The 21,431-nt window shown below is 42.3% G+C and overlaps 1 protein-coding gene and 1 pseudogene across 2 annotated transcripts in view; one reads left to right on the forward strand and one right to left on the reverse strand.

Annotated features, from left to right (window-relative positions):
- The window catches only part of TRMT61A (tRNA methyltransferase 61A), a 50,197-nt gene that overhangs the window by 22,124 nt on the left and 6,642 nt on the right, over nucleotides 1-21,431 (reverse strand). The gene's annotated exons all lie outside the window — the stretch shown is intronic.
- Nucleotides 14,706-14,780, forward strand: LOC122745171 (annotated as a pseudogene).

Consider the following 21,431-nt stretch of genomic DNA (forward strand, 5'->3'; position numbering starts at 1 on the left):
TTAAAAGAAGAAAAAAAAAACTATGCAGCACAGTTCAAACAAAATAACATTCTTCCATACTTACAAATACACAGGGACATGGTTAACCAACAGGCACCACACATGCATACATATCATACATGTATACACACACACATACACTGTGTGTGTGCACACTGTACATGCATGTGCACATCATCACATGTGTGCATTATGTCTGTGAGCATATGTACGTGGGACGTATACATGCATTGTATGTATGTGTGTATGGATTGTGTGCAGCCATTTTGCAAAGTTCTCACAGGTGGCCAAAAAGTAGACAAAAGAAAGCCAAGATTGGTCCTACCCTTCTGAGATCCCTTTGGACCTGACTTGGTCACCAAGAGGTGAGCTATTCCTTCCAGCTGTGTGCCATCTGTAAATCCGACACTCTTGCCACTGATATCACCCCCTAAGCCAAGGCCAAGGGTAGACATGGGAGGCCTCCCCTCCCCCCGACTGAAGACCTCCTTCCAAGCAGATCTGATATTGAAAATCACTTTGGTCAGCCCTCTCAACCCATTCCAATCTCCCTGAACATACCATCATCTAACTGGCATGTCTTCGTCTTGTCAAGAAATACGGCAATCGAGCCTTTGTCAAATGCTTTTCTGAAATCCTGCCTAACTATATCTTGTCCAGCTTCCCTGTGTCTGGTCTAGTCACCCAATTTTTGAAAAAAGGAAATGGGTTTGGTTTGGCACAATCTACTCTGGATGAAACCACTCTCTTGTGATCCCCAATTTTGTATTCATATGATGTCAATCTGGAGTAGCAGTGTGGGACAGTGAACAGACAGGAGGCCTCAAAGTTAAGAAGACCTGGGTTCAAATCCCACCTCTGACCCTCTGGGCAAGTAGCTGAAGTTTCTAGGGCAAGAAGAGTGGAGATGAAATAAGCATTTGTATAGTGCCTGTTATGTGCCAGGTACTATGCTAAGCTTCTAAATATGATCTCATTTGATTTGACCCCAGACACAACTCTCAAATACTGTGAATTGCAGAACAATTGTTGATCTGTAAAGGTGAAGGGAATTTATTCACTGAGAGTTCTCTATAGCAGTGAAATCATTGGTTCAAATTCCACTTAATTTCCCAAAGAAAGAAAAAAACTACCTCCATCTGATCCTTACAACATGCCAACACGCCTGAGATATAGGCTGTATAGATATTATCAACTTTATTTCACCAATAAGAAATGGAGGTTCATAAAGTAGCAACATTCTTGAGGTTACCAAAAAAAAAAAAAATCAATGACAGAGCCAGGATTCGAACCCAGGTCTGTTAATTATAAGGTTAGTACTCGCTGCACAGAGCAGCTTGGGGGAGCAGTGAGTAGAATGCACAGCATGGAGTCGGCAAAACTTACCTTCCTAAGTTCAAATCTGGCCTCAGATACTTACTAGCTCTGTGACCCTGGGCAAGAACCTAACCCTGTTTGCCTCAGTTTCCCCATCTGTAAAATGAATCAAAGGAAATGGAAAACCACTCCATATGTTTGCAAAGAAAACCCTACATGGGTCACCAAGAGTCAGACATGACTGAAAAGACTGAACAACAACAAACTCACTGCATTCTGCACACTGCCCCCACATATTTTCTGAGTATTCCACTGTGTGGAGCCCTGTGCAGGGTACCTCGAAAGAGACAAAGGCAAACAACACTCTGACACTTGGGAGAACTCAGTCTCATAGGGGGAATCACATAGGGAGAATGAAAGGTCACTAAGTCAGTTCCAAATCACTAATAGTTAGGGAAATACAAATTAAAACAAACCTGAGGTACCACCTCCCACCTATCAGATTGCCTAACATGACAGAAAAGCAAAATGATAAATGTTGGGGGGGAAATGTGGAAAAATAAGGACCTTCAAGCACTGTTGGTGGAGTTGTGATCTAGTTCAGCCATTCTGGAGAACAATTCAGAACTATGCCCAAAAGGCCTATACAATTGTGCATACCCTTTGATCCAGCAATACCACTACTAGACCTGTACCCAGAGATCAAAACAAGGAAAAAGGGGAAGCTAGATGGCGCAGTGGATAGAGCACCGGCCCTGGATTCAGGAGTACCTGAATTCAAATCCGACCTCAGACACTTAATACTTACTAGCTGTGTGACCCTGGGCAAGTCACTTAACCCCAACTGCCTCACACACACACAAAAAAACACCAAAACAAAAAAAACAAAACAAAGAAAAGGACCCATATACACAAAAATATTTATAGTAGCTCTTTTTGTAGTGGCAAAGAATCAGAAACTGAGGGGATACCCATCAACTGGGGAATGGCTGAACAAGTTGTAGTATGTGACTGTGATGGAATACTATTGTGCTATAAGAAATGATGAGCAGGATGCTTTCAGAAAAACCTGGAAAGACTTACATGAACTGATGCAAAGTGAAATGAGCAATACCAGGAGAACAATCTACATAACAACAGCAACATTGGTAAAGATAATCAAATGTGAAAGACTTGATTCCTTTGATCAATACAATAATAGTAACAATTCCAGAGGACCCTTCATGAAAAATACTGTCCACAAGACTTACATGAAATGATGCACAGTGAAGTGAACAGAACCAGGAGAACATTGTACACAGAAATGGCAGTATTGTTTAATGAAGAACTGTGAATGACTTAGCTATCTATTCTCAGCAATACAATGATCCAAGACAATCCCAAAGGACTAATGATGAAGCATACTATCCACCTCCAGAGAAAGAACTGATATTCATTGAATACAGATTGAAGCATGCTATTTCTCACTTTCTTTCTTTTTTTTTTGTTTATTTGAGTCTTCTCATACAAAATGACTAATATGGAAATTTTTTACATAATTGCACATGTATAATCTATATCTGATTGCTTACCATCTCAGGGAGGAGTAAGGAGAGGGAGGGGTAGAATTTGGAACTCAAAACTTTAAATAAAAATGTTTTTTAAAAAATGCTATCCACCTCCAGAGAGAAAAGATGAACACTGAGTGCAAACTGAAGCATATTTTTCTACATTTTCTTTCTTTTTTCTCCTGCAACATGGTTAATAAGGAAATATATTTTGCATGACTTCACGTGTATAAGGGATATCATATTGCTTGCCTTTTCAATAGATGGAGGAGGAACTGGAGGATGGGAGAGAATTTGGAACTCAAAATATAAAAATGAATGTTTAAAATGTAAAAAGAAAATTATAAAAAAGACAGCTCCTAAAGAAAATAAAGACATTTTCAAATGTTCCTTAATAGTTCTGATGTAATATTCATTCCAACTACTTCTTCCATTTATGAACTAAGTGGAAAAGTACACAAAAGTATGAGTAAGGGGCAGAAAGTAATCCAGATCGGCTACAGCAAAGAACACATGAAGTCAAGGCATTCAGCTCAATGAGCCAGGCATTTATTAAGCTCCTACTATATGTCAGACATTATACCGGGCACTAAGCACTTTACAAATATTACCTCATTTGGGGGCAGCTAGGTGGCACAGTGGATAAAAGCACCGGCCCTGGATTCAGGAAGACCTGAATTCATATCTGTTCTCAAACACTTGACACTTACTAGCTTTGTGACCCTGGGCAAGTCACTTAACCCTCATTCCTCCCGCCTCCCAATCTCATTTGATCTTTACAACCCTATGAGGTAGGTATTGTTTATTATCCTCATTTTAGAGGTAAATAAAATGAGGCAGACATTGGTTAAGTCACACAATTAGTAAGTGTCTGAGGCTGCATTTGAACTCAGGTCCAGCACACTACTCAGTGAGTTACCTAGCTGCCTCAAGGTGATAGAGCTTCAGTGGGGATGGTGGCGATGTGAAAAAAGCCTGGCTGCTGTGAAACCTAAGGATGGAGAGGTAGAGGCAGAGTCACATGTTGGCACCAAGCCTGGGGTGACATCCTCCACGAAACCCTTTCTGCTCATTCCAGCCTCCTACAGCCTATTTCTCTGAAATCTTGCAGCATCTCCCGCCTGGACAATGCAATCTAGAGACTGGTACTCGCCTGTCCACTATCTTGTTCTTCCTCTATCAGCTCACTAACAACAACAAGAGCTGTGGAATTTACAAGGGCATTCTCTTCCAACAACCTTGTGAGGAAGGCAGTGAAAGTTATTATTATCCCCATTTTATAGATAAGGAAATTAAGGCCTGGAGAATTGAAGCAATTTTCCCAAAGTCACAGAGCTAGTCAGTGCCAGGACTCCAGCCCAATGTGTAACAGTGAAAGAACCCTGCTTTGCGGGGCAGCTAGGTGGAGCAGTGGATGGAGCACTGGCCCTGGAGTCAGGAGAACCTGAGTTCAAATCTGGCCTCAGACACTTGATACTTACTAGCTGTGTGACCTTGGGCAAGTCACTTAACCCTCATTGCCCCACAAAAAAAATTAAAACAAAAAACAAAAGAACCCTGCTTTGGGACAAGATGACCTGGGTGTGAATCTGGTCTCTGCCACTTAATCTCTCTGGGACTCAGGTTCCTCATGTATAAAATGAAGGAGTTGGACTGGCTGCCTCCAAGGTGGCTTTTCAGCTCTAAAACTGTGATCATACAGTCTCTTGATCCCAAGCCTGGGTCGCTACCCAGTGCACCATCTTTGTTCCTCATGTCTCCCTGGAAACTCTCTGAGGGTAGGCTGAGTCTCATACCCCCTGGTATACTGATTAGGACTGAGCTCAGTGCAGGAGAACTGGTAAACATCTACTGATGGATAAATAATGGACACTGGGCATTCTGAAGGGGGCTTTTTTATTTAAAAAAAATATTCTATGCATTCTGTAATCAAATCAACACTACAACTGCTTCTGGGGAAAAAAGTGTCAATCAACTGTTTCACTCCCCATCTTTGTGACATCCTCAACCAAAATACCCTTCCCCGGTTTCTCTCCCCCTTACTTCTCTCTCCTCTCTTTACTTCCCCTTTTTCTCCTCTGTCTTCTCCTTCGCTCCTCTCCCCTTCCCTTTTTTCCTTCCCTCTTTCCTTTATCCTTTTTTCCTTTATCTCCTTTCCTCCTCTGCACTTCCCCCCTTTTCTTCCTCTTCCCCTCTCCCTTTTTTCCCTCCCCCTGCTCTCCTCTCTTCCTTTTCCTTCCTTCCTTCCTTCCTCTCCCATCATCCCTCTGCCCCTTCCTCCTCTCTCCAGCAGCCAGGCAGAGCAGGAGTTAGTATCCTTAATTTACGGATAAAGAATCAAACTCCTCTGTAGGAAGGAGAGAGCTTGGACAAGGGTCACCCCTGGAGCAGTAGAGCTGGGATGATAACCTGCATCTTCTTGATTAAAGCCAGAGCTCTTTGCCTTGGTACTGCTGTCCTTGTAAATGGGGATGACCCAGGAACTCTGCTATATATACTGTGGTGATTACTGGTCTGAATTATGCCTCAAGGCTAAAATGGAAGGTTCTGGAGACCACGCTGATCCTCCCTGCTCCAGGCTACAGGTTGGAGCCTTGTAATGTGGAAAGGCAAGAGGACCTGAGTTTGAGTCCACTCTCTGTTCTCCATACAAACATTCGGTGTGGAATAAGGACCTGAGTTCAAACCTTCCTTCTGCTACTTATTACCTGTGTGACCTTAGGTGAGCTCCTTCCCCCTTATAGATATCACTTCCCTCATCTGTAAAATAGGGGATTGGACTGACCCATCTCTGAAAGGTCGCCACCTCTGTTCTCTGGGGAACCATGAACCACTCCCTGGACCTTAAACTCAGCAGGTTATAGTTTTCTCCATCACTGAAATGGATGTGATATTTTAGAAAAGGTGAGTTCTAATGGTGCCTCCACCAGGAAGTGCAAAGGACACCCTAAGAACAAAAGAGCTAAGTTCTAGTGTCGGCACTCCCCTAATTTGCTGTGTAGTCTTGGACCCTTCTCAAATCCTCAATTTTCTCTTCTGTTAAAAGGGGATGAGGGCAGCCAGGTGGCACAGTGGATAGAACATCGGCCCTGGATTCAGGAGTACCTGAGTTCAAATCCAGCCTCAGACACTTGACACTTGTTAGCTGTGTGACCCTGGGCAAGTCACTTAATCCCACTGCCCCGTAAAAAAAAAATTTTAATTTAAAATTTTTTAAAAAGGGGATGAGGGCAGCCAGGTGGCACAGTGGATAGAGCACTGGCCCTGGATTCAGGAGTACCTGGGTTCAAATCCGGCCTCAGACACTTAACACTTACTAGCTGTGTGACCCTGGGCAAGTCACTTAACCCCAATTGCCTCACTTAAAAAAAAAAAAAAGAATGAGAAGCTTGGGTAGAATAATGGGAAGAACTCCAGGTTTGAGGTCTGGAGGACTTGAAATGAGAGGATCTGAGAGCATTGGAACTAGATGGAGGAGACCTGGGTTCTAGTATGTCTCCTTGGATGAGTTATTTCCTTTCTCTAGGCCTCAGTTTCCTAATCTGTAAAATGAAGGTTTGGGATTTAGGCCTAGATGATCTCCAAGGACCCTTTTAGCTCTGACATTCTATGATTAATATGATTCTAAAGGTGCTTTTTGGCTCAGTCCGAGCTATCTGACCTTGAGCAAATCAACCACCCCTAGTCTCAATTTCCTGTTCTAACGACACAGGGTTATTGCTGAAAGGATAAGATGGATGTAAAGCACCTCATAAGCCAAAAACACTATGAAAATATGGAAAATCATCACTGATATTTCCTTATGGAAGTACAGTAAATACAGGAGCAAGGCAAAGATGGCACCTTTTGTTACTGTTGTCTGACCTGCTTCTAGAAATGCTAGCAACATCGGTAAGACAAGAAAGAAATCAAAGGCATAAACTCACACAAAGAGGAGACAAAACTATCCCTATTTGCTAAAGATGTGATAGTTTAGTACTTAGAAAATACTTGAGGATTGGCAAAGAGCCTGAGACAATTAATAGCTTTAGTAAAGGAGCAGGACACAAATTAACCCCACAAAATCAATAGTATTTCCATGTATAGCAACAACAAAATCCAGGAAGAATAGAGAGGGACATCTCATTCAAAAGAAACAGAAAATGCATCAAATATTTAGAAGTCTGTCTACTTGGGAATACTCAAGACCTGTGGAGATACAATTACAAAAAGAAATAAGGAATGACTTAAATAGCGGAAAGGATAAAGTTCATGGAGGGGCCATACCAATATAATAAAACTCCTACTATGTGCTAGGCACTATGCTAAGCACTTCACAAATATTCTCTTCCTCACAACAGCCCTGGGAGGTAGATGCTATTATTATTCCCTTTTTATAATTGAGGAAATTACTTGCCCAGAGTCACAGAACTAGTAAGTGTCAGAAGCTACATTGGAACTCAGGTTTCCTTGACAAAAAGCCCAGTGCTCTATCCAGTTGAGTATATCACAATAAACTCGAAATGAGTAAGTAACCAGAATATTAAATATCACATACTATAAGAAAAAATTAGAAGAGAACCCAATCAGGGATCTTTCTTAGCTATGGCTATTAGAATTCTTAATTAAACAAAGGACAGAAGTAATCACAGAAGAAAGGCAAAATAGATCATTTTGACTTCATGAAATTGAAAAACTTCAGGAACAAAACCAGTACAATGAGGTTAAGAACAGATGAGGTCAAATGGAAAAGAATCTTTACATCAAATATTGATATTTATTATCCAAGATATACAGAGATACAAAATATAAAAGCCATTTCCCAATGGATAAGTGATCAAAGGAGATGAACAAAAAATTCTCAAAAGAAATATAAACTAGGGGGCAGCTAGGTGGTGCAGTGGATAAAGCACCAGCCCTGGATTCAGGAGGACCTGAGTTCAAATCCAGCCTCAGACACTTGACACTTCCTAGCTGTGTGACCCTGGGCAAGTCACTTAACCCTCATTGCCCCGCCAAAAACAAACAAAAAGAATTATAAACTGCAAACATGTAAAAGGTTTTTTTCCTCCCTAAATGACATTTATTAAGTGTTTACCACTTAATGAAAGTCACTGGCGCCTTAAAACCAGTCGCTTCGGGCAGGTGGGGCTCATTAGCCTTGGCAGGCAACTAGCCATGGGGAAGGAACCCTGATTTTAAACCTCCACTGCCTTGTAGCTATACCTATATATGGGAAAGGCTTCAGTAGTTAACCACGAGGAAAAATCAGGAGTCGGAGTCCCTTAGGCAGTTGGATGTTGGACATCACATCCCTCTGGCAACTCCTGCTGTGGCACTGGTGTCAAACTATTGGCTCTGCCTCTCCTTTGGATCCACCAATGTCGCGGAGAGGGAAAACCTGCTGCATGGGCAACAGCTTGTTTTCCATATTGATCTGCCCAGGCCAGTGCCCTGGAGAGGATACTCCAGCTACTCCTTGTGGGGTAGATACAACCATGGGATGTGGCAGTTACCGGTTATAAGTCACTTGGGAGCCACACATCGGACTGCACTGCCACACTGTGACCTGTGGCTCTTCAAGGCCCTGATCCATGGTCATCCTCGACTGGTGGAGGCCTACTACTACTACCATGTTCCAAGCATTGGGCCAAGTAAGGGTTGGGATATATAAATACAAAAGTAGAGACAGTCCTTGTTCTGAAAGAACTTACATTCTAATGGTGGGAAAAAAACACTTAACTGAATGATGGTCAGGGAGGGGGATTTTGGTTTGGAAAGGAATTTAGGGGAGTAAAGCCACAGGTGAGTAGACTGACATTCCTTTGTCATTTGAAATAATGGGTCATAGGAGCTGTTCATCTGTCAGATGAGTACCACTGGGGCTTCAGGGTGGGAATCCCAGAGATGAAAGGGTTAAGTCAAAACACCTCTAAGTTGAAACAACTTGGAAGTTTTATCTAAAACCAAGCAAACTCAGGGCAGCTAGGTGGTGCAGTGGATAAAGCACTGGCCCTGGAATCAGGAGGACCTGAGTTCAAATCCACCCTCAGACACTTGACACTTCCTAGCTGGGTGACCCTGGGCAAGTCACTTAACCCCCATTCCCCCGCAAAAAAAAAAAAACCCAAAACCAAAATAAAATCACGTAAACTGGTAAAAAAAAAAAAAGATAGCAATAGCCCACACTAAAGGGAATATGGAAAAATAAGCACAAGAATAAACCACTGGTAGAACCATTCAGGAAACCAACTCGACAATAGGCTAAACTAGCAACTAAAATGCCCATTCCCTTTGACCTAAAGATACCACTGCTAGTTAAATACCCCACAAGGAGGTCAAAGAAGGAAAGAAAGGTCTAATGTACTCTAAACTATCTTAGCAGCAGCACTTTGAGTATTAGTCAATAACTGGAAACAAAGAAGACATCCATTGATTGCAAATGGATATACAGATTGTAGTATGTGAATGTGATAGAATACAGGGTGTTTTAAGCTATTAAAGCTTTAAATGGCACTAAGACTTTTGGGAAACCTTGTATTACAGTGAGTGCTATAAGAAATAATGAAAATGAAGATAACGATGAAGTATGAGAAGACTTCTATGAACTGTTGCAAAATGAAATAAACAAAAATATACACAATGGCAACTGATATGGGGTTGGGACATACCAAGGAATTTGGGACCATTAAAGTTTAAACTGGTCTATTAGCTAAAGGACGAACACACCTTGAGAAGTAAGGAAGGGGGGTAGCTAGGTGGTGCAGTGGATAAAGCACTGGCCCTGGATTCAGGAGGACCTGAGTTCAAATCTGGCCTCAGACACTTGACACTTACTAGCTGTGTGACCCTGGGCAAGTCACTTAACCCTCATTTTTCTACACAACCCGCCCCCTCCCCCCCAAAAAAAAGAGAAGTAAGGAAGATAATCGCATTAGGCTTGGCTGCTGCCAGACGTGCTCTAAGGGACAGAGATAACTCTAGAAGTCATGACCACCACACCTCACTCAAGCTTTCCCCACCCTCAAAGAAACTTCCCATAGCCAGGTGGTCATCCCATCTGCCAGCTATAAAAGCTTTTGCCTTTCTTCTGTTCAAGGAAATAGGTATCTCAGAGAATCATGTCTCTGAACCATCTCCCCTTGAGAGAAGACTTCTCTCTTGGTTCCTTTCTCTAGCTCTGAAATAAAAGACGATTTTATTCTAATTGGATTTGTTGGAGAGGGTGTAATTCTTATTTATTTTTTTTTTTTAGTGAGGCAATTGGGGTTAAGTGACTTGCCCAGGGTCACACAGTTAGTAAGTGTTAAGTGTCTGAGGCCGGATTTGAACTCAGGTACTCCTGACTCCAGGGCTGGTGCTCTATCCACTGCGCCACCTAGCTGCCCCTAGGGTGTAATTCTTTAAAGAGGACTGCCTAAGAACTCCCACCAGCCATTTCCTCTGTGACAGCAACAATGAAAATGGAAAGAACAACAAAACAATCAGAACAGAATGCTGTGAAATCAGAATGGACCAGCTTGGTCTTAGGATATATATAAGATATAAGGATATTAGATATATTAGATATATTAGATATAAGGATACACCTAACTCCCTTCTTTGGAGAATTCTGGAATCAATCAAAAACATTTATTGAGTGCCCACTGTGCCAGGCAGGAGGCAGTTAGGTAGTTCAGTGCATAGAGCCCCGGGCCTAGAATCAAGAAGACCTGAGTTCAAATCCAGCATCAGATACTTTCTAGCTGTGTGACCATGGTCAAGTCACTTAAACCTCTGTTGGCCTTAATTCACTGGAGAAGGAAATAGCAAACCACTCCAGTATGTCTTCCAAGAAAACCCTATGGACAGTATGGGGTCAGACGAGTCAGACACATATGAACCACCACTAACAAGTCAAGCATTGTGCTAAGGGCTGTGGATACAAAATGGCAAAAGACCCCCTGCCCTTGAGGAGTTTACAATCTCAGGGAAGGGTTTGATACAGCTTTCCCCCAGAATAAGTTCATCACCTGAAATCTCCACATCTAGGGGCAGCTAGGTGGCGCAGTGGATAGAGCAACAGCCCTGGATTCAGGAGGACCTGAATTCAAATCCGGCCTCAGACAACATTTACTAGCTGTGTGACCCTGGGCAAGTCACTTAACCCCAACTGCCTCACCAAAAAAAACAAAAACAAAAAGAAATCTCAGAGACTGATTCAGCTTGTACACTATTGTTTGCATGTTGTGCCCCCCACCCCTTAATTAGACTGTAAATTCCTTAACAGCAGAGACTCTCTTTTGTCTCTTTCTGTATCCCTAGCACTTTGCATAGTGCCTGGAAATAATAGGGGATTAATAAATGTTTGCTGACTGTGAGCTATATAAGGCTGAACTACATAAAGCTGCTGCCTTGATTAGTTTTTCTTAACTTTTTTCTTTATTTTTTATTTTTTGTTATAATGAATGTCTCTTATATTACCCCTCTGAGGTAGTGAGGAAGACATATTGGGAAATTATGGTGATATAAAAATAAAACAACAAACATTTTTTTTAAAATTACTGTTTTTCAGGCTGATCTGGGTTTTTTAAATTATTCTTAGAATTATTTTTTTTTTGGTGAGGCAATTGGGGTTGTGACTTGCCTAGCGTAACACAGCTAGTAATTGTGTCTGAGGCCAGATCTGAACTCAGGTCCTCCTGAATCCAGGACCAATGCTTTATCTACTGTGCCATCTAGCTGCCCCCCTTTTTTTTTACTTATCAAAGACACTCAGGAGGTTCAAATGGGTGCTGCAGGCAATTATCTTCCAAATGCTTTTTTTTTTTTGGAGGGGGGTGAGGCAATTGGGGTTAAGTGACTTGCCCAGGGTCACATAGCTAGTAATTGTTAAGTGTCTGAGGCCGGATTTGAACTCAGATCCTCCTGAATCCAGGGCCAGTGCTCTATCCACTGCACCACCTAGCTGCCCCCTTCCAAATGCTTATTAATGCATTCTTGGAAGAAAGCAGGATTATAATCCTCATTCTGTAAAGGAGGAAACTGAGGCCCAGTGAGGAACACTGACTCCAAATGACACAATGAGTAAAGCCTTCATGTTCAGACTGCCAGCCAAAATTGATGTAGAGAAGAGAGATTCCCTCAGTTGTGAGAAATGATTTTAGGATTCATAATTGCAACATCGAAAGCTCCTAACGGTTAAAAAAAAATACAACAGAGCTTCCCACAAGTGCTGAGTGACCCCGGGGCTGGGGCCCATATCTGAACAACCATTGTTCTAAGCCCTCATCATTATTCCAATCCCTCCCACTACTCAGTCACCCCTTTCTTCCTTCAAGGGCTTCAACTCAGAGAAGCTGGATGAGTAGAAAGGGGAAAGCTCTCTGTTCTTTTCCTTGAGTGACTAATTCTTTTGAAACCCAGGTCCCAATCTAGCTCAGAGTCAGGCAAGGCCAGTTTGAACACAGGCTGCCTGGGGAAGGATTGGCCTCCTACGCCACTTTGGTATGAGTAAGAGTACACAAGGATCTTTATCATGTTGTAATGGAAAATGCACTGACATGGGAATCAGAAAATTGAGGTTAAAATCCTACCTGTGTCACAAATGTGAGCAAGTCACTTTCCCTCTCTGGACCTCAGTTTCCTGAGCAGAAAAATGATAGGGCTTAGATCAGAAGATTTCTAAGATCTTTTATCACTAATGAAGATGTGACTGGGGAGCAAGGCTCTGTCCATTATCTGGAGACAGACCTGACCAAGCTGTGGATCCTATGGCCACGGCCATTTTGCTATGTGTTCATTGCTAGGAGGAATCCCAGAATTAGAGCTGGGAGGTCCCTTTTAAATCTGACATTCTATGATTCTGAGTGCCCTCCCACAGACAGTACCACAAGCTCAGCCTCAGGTCTTAAGTGAATGACACCACAGCCCTGACCTCCCTCTGCAAAAGCCACTGGGGTTCTAATGGGCCAGAGTGATGCTAGGGTAGAAAAAAAAATCTAGACTGAGAGTTGAGATGTGGGTTCAAGTCCTCTCTGGGCCTCAGTTTCCCCTTCTTAAAAGTAAGATGGTTGGGGGAAGCTAAGTGGCACAGATAAAGCCAGATAAAGCACTGGGCCTGGATTCAGGAGGACCTGAGTTCAAATCCCACCCCAGACACTTGACACTTACTAGCTGTGTGACCCTGGGCAAGTCACTTAACCCTCACTGCCCCAGAAAAAAAAAGAAAAAGAAAAATAAGATGGTTGGATAAGATTGTCTTTAAGGTCCCTCTCAGATATGGGGACAACCTATGCTCCAGGGCTCCCTCCTGCTCTCACATTATATTATACAGAGTACTTCCAGAGTTGACATTCTGTACTTCTCTTTGATAAAGGAGAGACAGCCCTTCTACCCCATCATAAAGGCATTTCTACTCTAAATTCTCTCTCTCCCAACACACCACATTACAATCCTCAACAGGAAAAGCAGGATGACAACAGACCTCAAACAAAGGGCCCATTCAAAACTCTAGTCACTAGCAAAACCAAACCATCTTTTAAAGGAAAATAGCCCCTCAGAGCAGAAGGACTTTAGCAAAAAGACCCAGCAGCTTAAATCTCATCACCAATGTTTACCCTACAGACTGCTCACTGAGTGGGCCTGGGAAGCAGGCCCACTCATCTGTGGGCGGACCTGACCAAGCACACTAGGCCAAGGCCATTTTGCTACATGCTCATTGCCCAAGAGAATCACAGAATTGGGGTTGGGGTGTCCTCTGAACATGAAATGTAGAATGTCAGAGCTGGAACAGGTTTACAAAATCATACAATCCTACCCTCTCACATTTTACATAGGGAGTAACCAATGGAGAAGAGACTTTCAGAAGGTCATGCAATTAAGTCAGATCTCCAGACCCCAAATACAATAGGATTCTTCTCCTTTCCTCTCTTTCTGTCTACCTATCCTTCCCATTCTCTCTGCCCTCACCCCATGTATCACCAAGTCTAGATTATGTCCATGGTACTTAGACCAAGCACTCTGGACCTGCCACAAACTCTCACAGCTCCCGGGCGGGGGGGGGGGGGGGGGTGGGGGGGGGGGGGTCATATCCCTGAGTAGTAATCTACCTCTCTGACATCCCCAACAAGTTGCCACCCAGACTCTGCTTGAAGAAGTCCAGTAATAGGGAACTCACTACCCAGTATGGATATATGATATAGTAGTGATGGGAGACTTCAATTATGTGGACATGTGCCGGGGCTCTCTCTGCCAAAAGCTGAGGAGATGACACATTCTTGGCTTGACTTTGGAATTTCATTCTTCAAAAGAGGGAGGAAACAATAAAGGAAACTGCTATTCTAGATTTGGTGCTGATGAATGATGAGAAAAAAACTGGTTGCCGGAATAAAAAGAGTTGGAACCCTGGGGATAAGTGACTGTTCCGTCCTAAAATTTTTGAAAGAGAAGGCCTAGGGGCAGCTAGGTGGCTCAGTGGATAGAGCACTGGTCCTGGATTCAGGGGGACCTGAGTTCAAATCCTGCTTCAGACACTTAACACTTACTAGCTGTGTGACTACGGGCAAGTCACTTAACCCCAATTGCCTCACAAAAAAAAAACCCAAAACACCAGAAAGAAAGAAAGAGAAGGCCTAGTCTGACAGGCACACTAGATTTGGGGGAAGCAAGGTATCCAAGGGTTTAAAAGACAGGTAGGATCCTACAATTTAAAATTCTATAGTGGAATTCACAGAACCACAACTTTTCAGCTGGAAAGGTCCTTAGAGATCACCTAACTCAAGGGTTCTTAACTTTTTCTTGTATCATGGACCCCTTTGGTAGCTCAGTAAAACCTATAAGACTCAAAATGGTTTTTAAATGCATAAAATAAAACATGTAGGAAAGACTATACTTACAGTGATCATTTCTATAGTATGTTACTAGAGAAATGTGGCTGAAAACATGTAAGATTATGAAGGAAATTAACTATATTGAAATAAGTTATCAAAATAAATATTTTTAAAACATATTCATGGACCCCCAGTGAAGAACCCCTGGCCTGGCTCAACCTCCTCGATTTACAGGGAACTTAAGGTGAACCGAATTGATCAAGGTTATCTAAGGATAAAAGAGCAGTCAGAACCTGGACCCAGGTACTGACTCCAAATCATCAGGCCAGGAGAGAGGGCAAGAATGAAAGACACAAAGACACAAAGAAAAAAAAAAGAAAGAATTAAGAGGATGAGGAGTTAAGATAAGAGAGGGACTTTTAGAAAAGTGTATAGATTAAGAATTAGGAGGGTGGGGAGAGGATAAGGGAGGGGTTCTTTTTTTTAAATTTTTTTTTGCTGGGCAATGGGGGTTAAGTGACTTGCCCAGGGTCACACAGCTAGTAAGTGTCAAGTGTCTGAGGCTGCACTTGAACTCAGGTCCTCCTGAATCCTGTGCTGGTGCTTTCTTTATCCATTGTACCACCCAGCTGCCCCCAAGGGAGGGGTTCTTTAAAAGAGTGTGGGGCTATAAAGCTGTGCATACCCTTTGACCCAGCAATACCACTATTAGGTCTTTTTCCCAAAGAGATCATAAGAAAGGGAAAAGGACCTACATGTACAAAAATATTTATAGCTGCTCTTTTTGTGGTGGCAAGGAATTGGAAATTGAGGGGTTGCCCATCAATTGGGGAATGGCTGAACAAATTGAATACTATTGTGCTGTAAAAAATGATGAGCAGGCAGATTTCAGAGAAACCTGGAAGGACTTAGATGAACTGATGCTGACTGAGAGGAGCAGAAGCAGAAGAACATCATGTACAGTATCATCATTATGTGTTGATCAACTGTGATAGACTTGATTCTTCTCAGCAATAAAAGATAGTTCCAGAGGACTCATGATGAAAACTGCTCTCCAAATCCAGAAAAAAAAAGAACTGTGGAATATGGATTCAGATTGAACTATACTATTTCTTTGGGTTTTGGTGCTGTTGTTTTTCTTTTTTGAAGTTTTTCCTTTTTGCTCTGATTCTTCTTTCACAGCATGACTAATAGAGAAATATGTTTAATGAGATTGTACATATATAACCTATACCAGATTACTTGCTGTCTTGGGGAGGAGGGAGGGAAGGGAGGGAGGGAGAAAAATTTGAAACTAGAAATATTATAAAAACAAATGTTGAACATTATCGGGGCAGCTAGGTGGTGCAGTGGATTAAGCACTAGCCCTGGATTCAGGAGGACCTGAGTTCAAATCTGGCCTCAGACACTTGACACTTACTAGCTGTGTGACCCTGGGCAAGTCACTTAACCCTCATTGCCTGCAAAAATTTAAAAAAAAAAAAAGAAGAAAATTATCTCTACATGTAACTGGGAAATAACAAAATACTTTTATAATAAAAAAGAAAAAAAGAGTGGGGGGGGAGCAGCTAAATAGCACAGTGAATAAAGCACCAGCCCTGGATTGGAGGACCTGAGTTCAAATCCAGCCTCAGAGACTTGACACTTACTAGCTGTGTGACCCTGGGCAAGTCACTTAACCCCCATTGCCTCACAAAAAAATAAATAAAAGTACACAGCAAAGAAAAGAAAATGTAGAAGGAAGCATGTAAAGCAGAGTAGCTTTGAAAATGATGAGCAGTGCTTATTAGTTTTTCAAAAAAAGTAAATGGTGAAATGTAAATTCATAGTTTTATAGTAAATCCTCTTTCTTGGTTGTGCTGTGTACATGGAAATGTTCTCTTTTTTGTCTTTAGAATCTTTTTTTTTTGGGGGGGGGGGCAGGACAATGAGGGTTAAGTGACTTGCCCAGGTCACACAGCTAGTAAGTGTCAAGTGTCTGAGGCCGGATTTGAACTCAGGTCCTCCTGAATCCAAGGCCGGTGCTTTATCCACTGTGCCACCTAGCTGCCCCATTTTTTTTTTTGTCTTTAAAAAAAAGAAGAAGAAGAAGAAGCAATGAAGGTGACTCCTGAGCCATTGTCAGTGATCTGTGAGAGGTCATGGACAACAGGAGAAGTACTAGAAGGACAAATGTCTCAATTTAAAAACAAACAAATAATCACAGAGTAAAATCTGCACCTTCAATTCCCAGCAAAATTTAGACTATAAATATAAAGGGATGTTTGCTACAATCCAGAAAAGAAAGCGAAGGATCAAGTTCCTAGTCCTTTCAAAGGAGAGAACAGGAGAGTGTTGTTGGCATAGTTGATCTGGACTTCAGTAAGGCATCTGACAATTTCTGACGACATCTTTGTGGAGAAGATGGAGAGACACAGACTAACAAATTAGAGTAAGGTTTAAGGAATTCAGGACTCCTTGAATGGCTGTACCTGGACAAGCTGTTAATAGCCTGACAGCAACGTGGAAATGTCTATGTCTGAGTGTCCTTATGAAAAGCCATCCTTAGTCCTGTTTGATACTGTCCAATATTTTATCAGGAATTTGGATGAAGGCAAAGATGGTACATGCTTATCAAATCTGGAGATGACAAAGACCATCTATATGATGCAGTTAGCATGCAAAAAGATCTTGATAGGCCAAAACGATATGATAATGAAATTAAACTTAACAAAAATACATGTCAAGGGGGCGGCTAGGTGGCGCAGTGGATAAAGCACCGGCTCTGGATTCAGGAGTTCCTGAGTTCAAATCCGGCCTCAGACACTTGACACTTACTAGCTGTGTGACCTTGGGCAAGTCACTTAACCCCCACTGCCCCACAAAAAAAAAAACAAAAACAAAAACAAAAAAAATACATGTCAAGGTTGAAATACCAATTTCCCAAGAACAAAACTGACCAGACTATTGTCCTTATGAAAAAAGATCTGCTGATTTTAGTGGACCAAAAGTTCATGAAATCTGCAATTATCATATAGTAGCACCACAAGAGGCATAAGGGTCTACAACAGAGTAAACGCTCAGACTTCCTGACACAATTACTCCAAACATAAGGGTCTAGGGGCAGCTAGGTGGCACAGTGGATAGAGCACCGGCCCTGGATTCAGGAGGACCTGAGTTCAAATCCGGCCTCAGACATTTAACATTTACTAGCTGTGTGACCCTGGGCAAGTCACTTAACCCCAAATGCCTCAACAAAAACAAAAACAAAAACAAACATAGGGGTCTAGAGCATAAAAAGTGATAGTCCCACTATATTCTCCCCAGGTCAGACCATACGTAGATTTCAATTCTGAATGCTATCATTTGGGAACGCCTTTGATAAATTAGAGTGAATCCAGAGGAGGATGAACAGCAAGGAAACTCAAGACTATGCCATGTAACTATCAGTCACTAAACTGTCTGATTAGTGGATAAGTGAAAACTCCCGTAATCCACAATCTAACCTAGCTGGCCCTAGGCCATGTTTCCCATTCTACCCAATTTTCCACCAGGACAGCAGGGCTACAACCTCTTCTCTACCCCCAGAAACTTTACACCTCTTTCTGCAGTAAAATAAGGGAAGTCAATTCTACTCTTGATTTTTGCTATCCTTAAGCATTCCTCAAACAACACCACTAATCCAATCAGTACCACCACTGCTTCTGGAAAGAGCCAACAATCTACTACTGCCTATGGCTTAAATTAACAACCCTCTGACTGCCCAGGATAAAACTCCCTTCACTGGCCATCATTCTTCTATATGTATTGGAAGTTCCTAATTAAGTATAAGTTCTTGATTGCAAGGCCTGTATCACTTTTATATTTGTATCTCTGGTATATATATATATATATATATATATATTTTTTTTTTTTTGGTGAGGCAATTGGGGTTAAGTGACTTGCCTAGGGTCACACAGCTAGTAAGTGTTAAGTGTCTGAGGCCAGATTTGAACTCAGGTCCTCCTGAATCCAGGGCCGGTGCTCTATCCACTGCGCCACCTAGCTGCCCCCGTATCTCTGGTATATATTAAGCCCTTAATGTTTTTCTTTCATCCACCTATCCATCCCTTTCCTTTTTATTTTATTTTATTTTATTTTTTTGTTTGTTTGTTTTTTTCCTCCATCCCTTTCTATCCAGCCCTTGGATGTCCTTCACACTGGGAAAGCAGCATCAAGTGGCCATGTTGGACTGGTAGGTTCATACTGACACCCCAAGGTACCTTCTTCCACCCTCCCGCTGACTCATATATGTCCCTTTCCTCACTCACATTTGCCTCCTCTTTCCCCTTCTTTCTCTCATTCCTTCTTTATCTCTTCTCCATCTGTCATTCCTTCTGTTTCCTCTCTCTCTCATTCCTTGTCTACTCTCCCCCTTCTCTTATTCCTTGTTTTTTCCCCATCTCTCATTCCATCTTCTTTCCATCTCTCTCATTCAGTCTTCCCTTCATCTCTCTTATTCCTTCTGTCTACTCTCCCCTCTTCTTTCTCATTCCTTCTGTTTTCTCTTCGTCTCTCTTCCTCTCTTTCTCACCTTCTGTCCCCTTCTCCATATTTCTTCCTCTCATAATTTCCTCTCTCCTACCTAAAGAGAGATGGATGGACTGCATTCAATTAAGCAAGACCAGCAGTGACATATATGAAACAGTACCTTCCCTCAAGGAGTTTCCATTGTATTGCAGACAAATTTGCCTTTACTCAGGGAACTGGCTCAGCTGAGCCCATTACACCAAGATGGATTTCAACATCCAGAATCTTAAAAAATATCAACACCTTAAAAACAGTGTTAACTACACCTACCTTGTGTGCCATCCCCCCAAACAGGATTATTATGAAAATCAAATATGACAGCAGATGGAAATATGCTTTACAAATGATTAAATGTTATGTTCACATACAAAAATATCGAAAAAATGTCATTATTATCAGGTCCATAAAGCCCACACCAATCAGACACTAGGGAAAGGGACAGATGGAAGCTCCAACAGGGGTCTGGCAGGTAGCCAGGCCTGGACTGATTGCATGGGAGAATGAGAGAACACATCAATCCTAGTCCATTCTCCCACCAGCTTCCCAGGACTGGGCATGGGGTCTAAGACCTTTTCAGGAAACATACTTCCCAACCCAGCATCCCACAAAAGCCCTGGGAGAATGACAGGGTGGGGATAATAATTTCCTGCTAGTTTACAGAGAAGAAAATGAAAACCTCGGCCAACAAAATAGAAGTGACTTGCCCAAGGTCACAGAACATAAGTCAGTTACTTAATCCATTTGCCTTTCTCTTTGTTTAGCGAATTGACCTGTAAAAAATACTCACTCACTCACTCCCTCACAGGGCAGAAATAGTGGGAACAGTGAGGAAGAAAACAGGAGATGACTCGTTCTAATCAGGCTCCCCGGGGGCAGGGAAATAGGCTTAGGCTCCTGGAAAGTCTCCAGAAAGCAGAGAAAGTGCTGGGCAGCCCACCCTCCTGCCAAGTGGGATTTGGCACTCTTTTACTCATTCATTCATCGGAGTCCTGGAGTCTCAGAGTGAGAAGGATCACAGATTATGAGCTGGAAGGAATCTTATGAGATCATCTGGTTCATCCCTCTCAATTTACAGATAAGGGAAGAGAGGCCCAAAAAGGAGAAATTACTTACCCAGGGTCACTTGTGCCCTGCCCCAGATGCTGAGGAAGCCATGTATCTGGGACAAAAGTCTGTATTTGGAGTCAAAGAGCCTGGCTTTATTTACTGCCAGAATGACCTGAAGTCTTCTGGAGGAGGCCTGGATTTTCTAGCCACCATACCAGTCAGGTTGCTAGATGGTGTAGTGGATAGGGCGCTGGGTCTGAAGTCAGGAAGACCTGAGTTCAAATTTGGCCTCAGATCCTTCCTTAGCACCCTGCAAGTCACTTTAACCTCTGTTTGCCCCAGTTCCTTCAATTGTAAAATAGGGAAAATAATTCTCACAGGGTTGTCATGAAGATCAAATGAGCTAATATTTGCTTTAGCTTCTTAAAAATTAAATTGCAAGCCCTTAAGGGCAGGAAGTGTCTTTTACCTTTCTTTATATCCACAGCACTCAGAATAGTGCCTGGTACAGAGCAGTTGCTCAATAAATGCTTACTGACTATCTGATTCTTCTATACCTAGAAGATCCTCCCTTCCCTTTTGTCAGTTAAATTCTTTTTTTTTGGGCAGGGCAACAAGGATTAAGTGACTTGCCCAGGATCACACAGCTAGTGAGTGTCAAGGCCACATTTGAACTCGGGTCTTCCTGAGTCCAGGGCTAGTGTTTTATCCACCATGCCACCGAGCTGCCCCATCAGTTAAATTCTAAACTCTTGCCTGGGAGTCAGGAGGACCTAAGTTCAAATCCAGCCTCAGATACTTAATAGTCATGTGACCCTGGGCAAGTCACTTAACCCTGAGTGCCTTAAAAAAACAACAACACGGGGCAGCTAGATGGTGAAGTGGATAGAGCACCAGCCCTGGAGTCAGGAGGACCTGAGTTTGGATCTGGCCTCAGACACTTAACACTTACTAGCTATGTGACCCTAGGCAAGTCACTTAACCCCCATTGCCTCACCAAAAAATAAAACACAAACCCAACCCAACAACAACAAAATAAAAATAAATCCTAAACCTTATTTAAAGCTCAAATGAAATGGCAGAGAAATCTTCTGATCCACACTGGTCTATAATGGGTTTCCTCTTTTGACTTCACTATACCTTGATGATATACCTAACATGTGTTATGTGTCTCTCCTTCCAT

The sequence above is a fragment of the Dromiciops gliroides genome, chromosome 2, assembly GCF_019393635.1.
Source record: "Dromiciops gliroides isolate mDroGli1 chromosome 2, mDroGli1.pri, whole genome shotgun sequence".
NCBI classification, from domain to species: domain Eukaryota; kingdom Metazoa; phylum Chordata; class Mammalia; order Microbiotheria; family Microbiotheriidae; genus Dromiciops; species Dromiciops gliroides.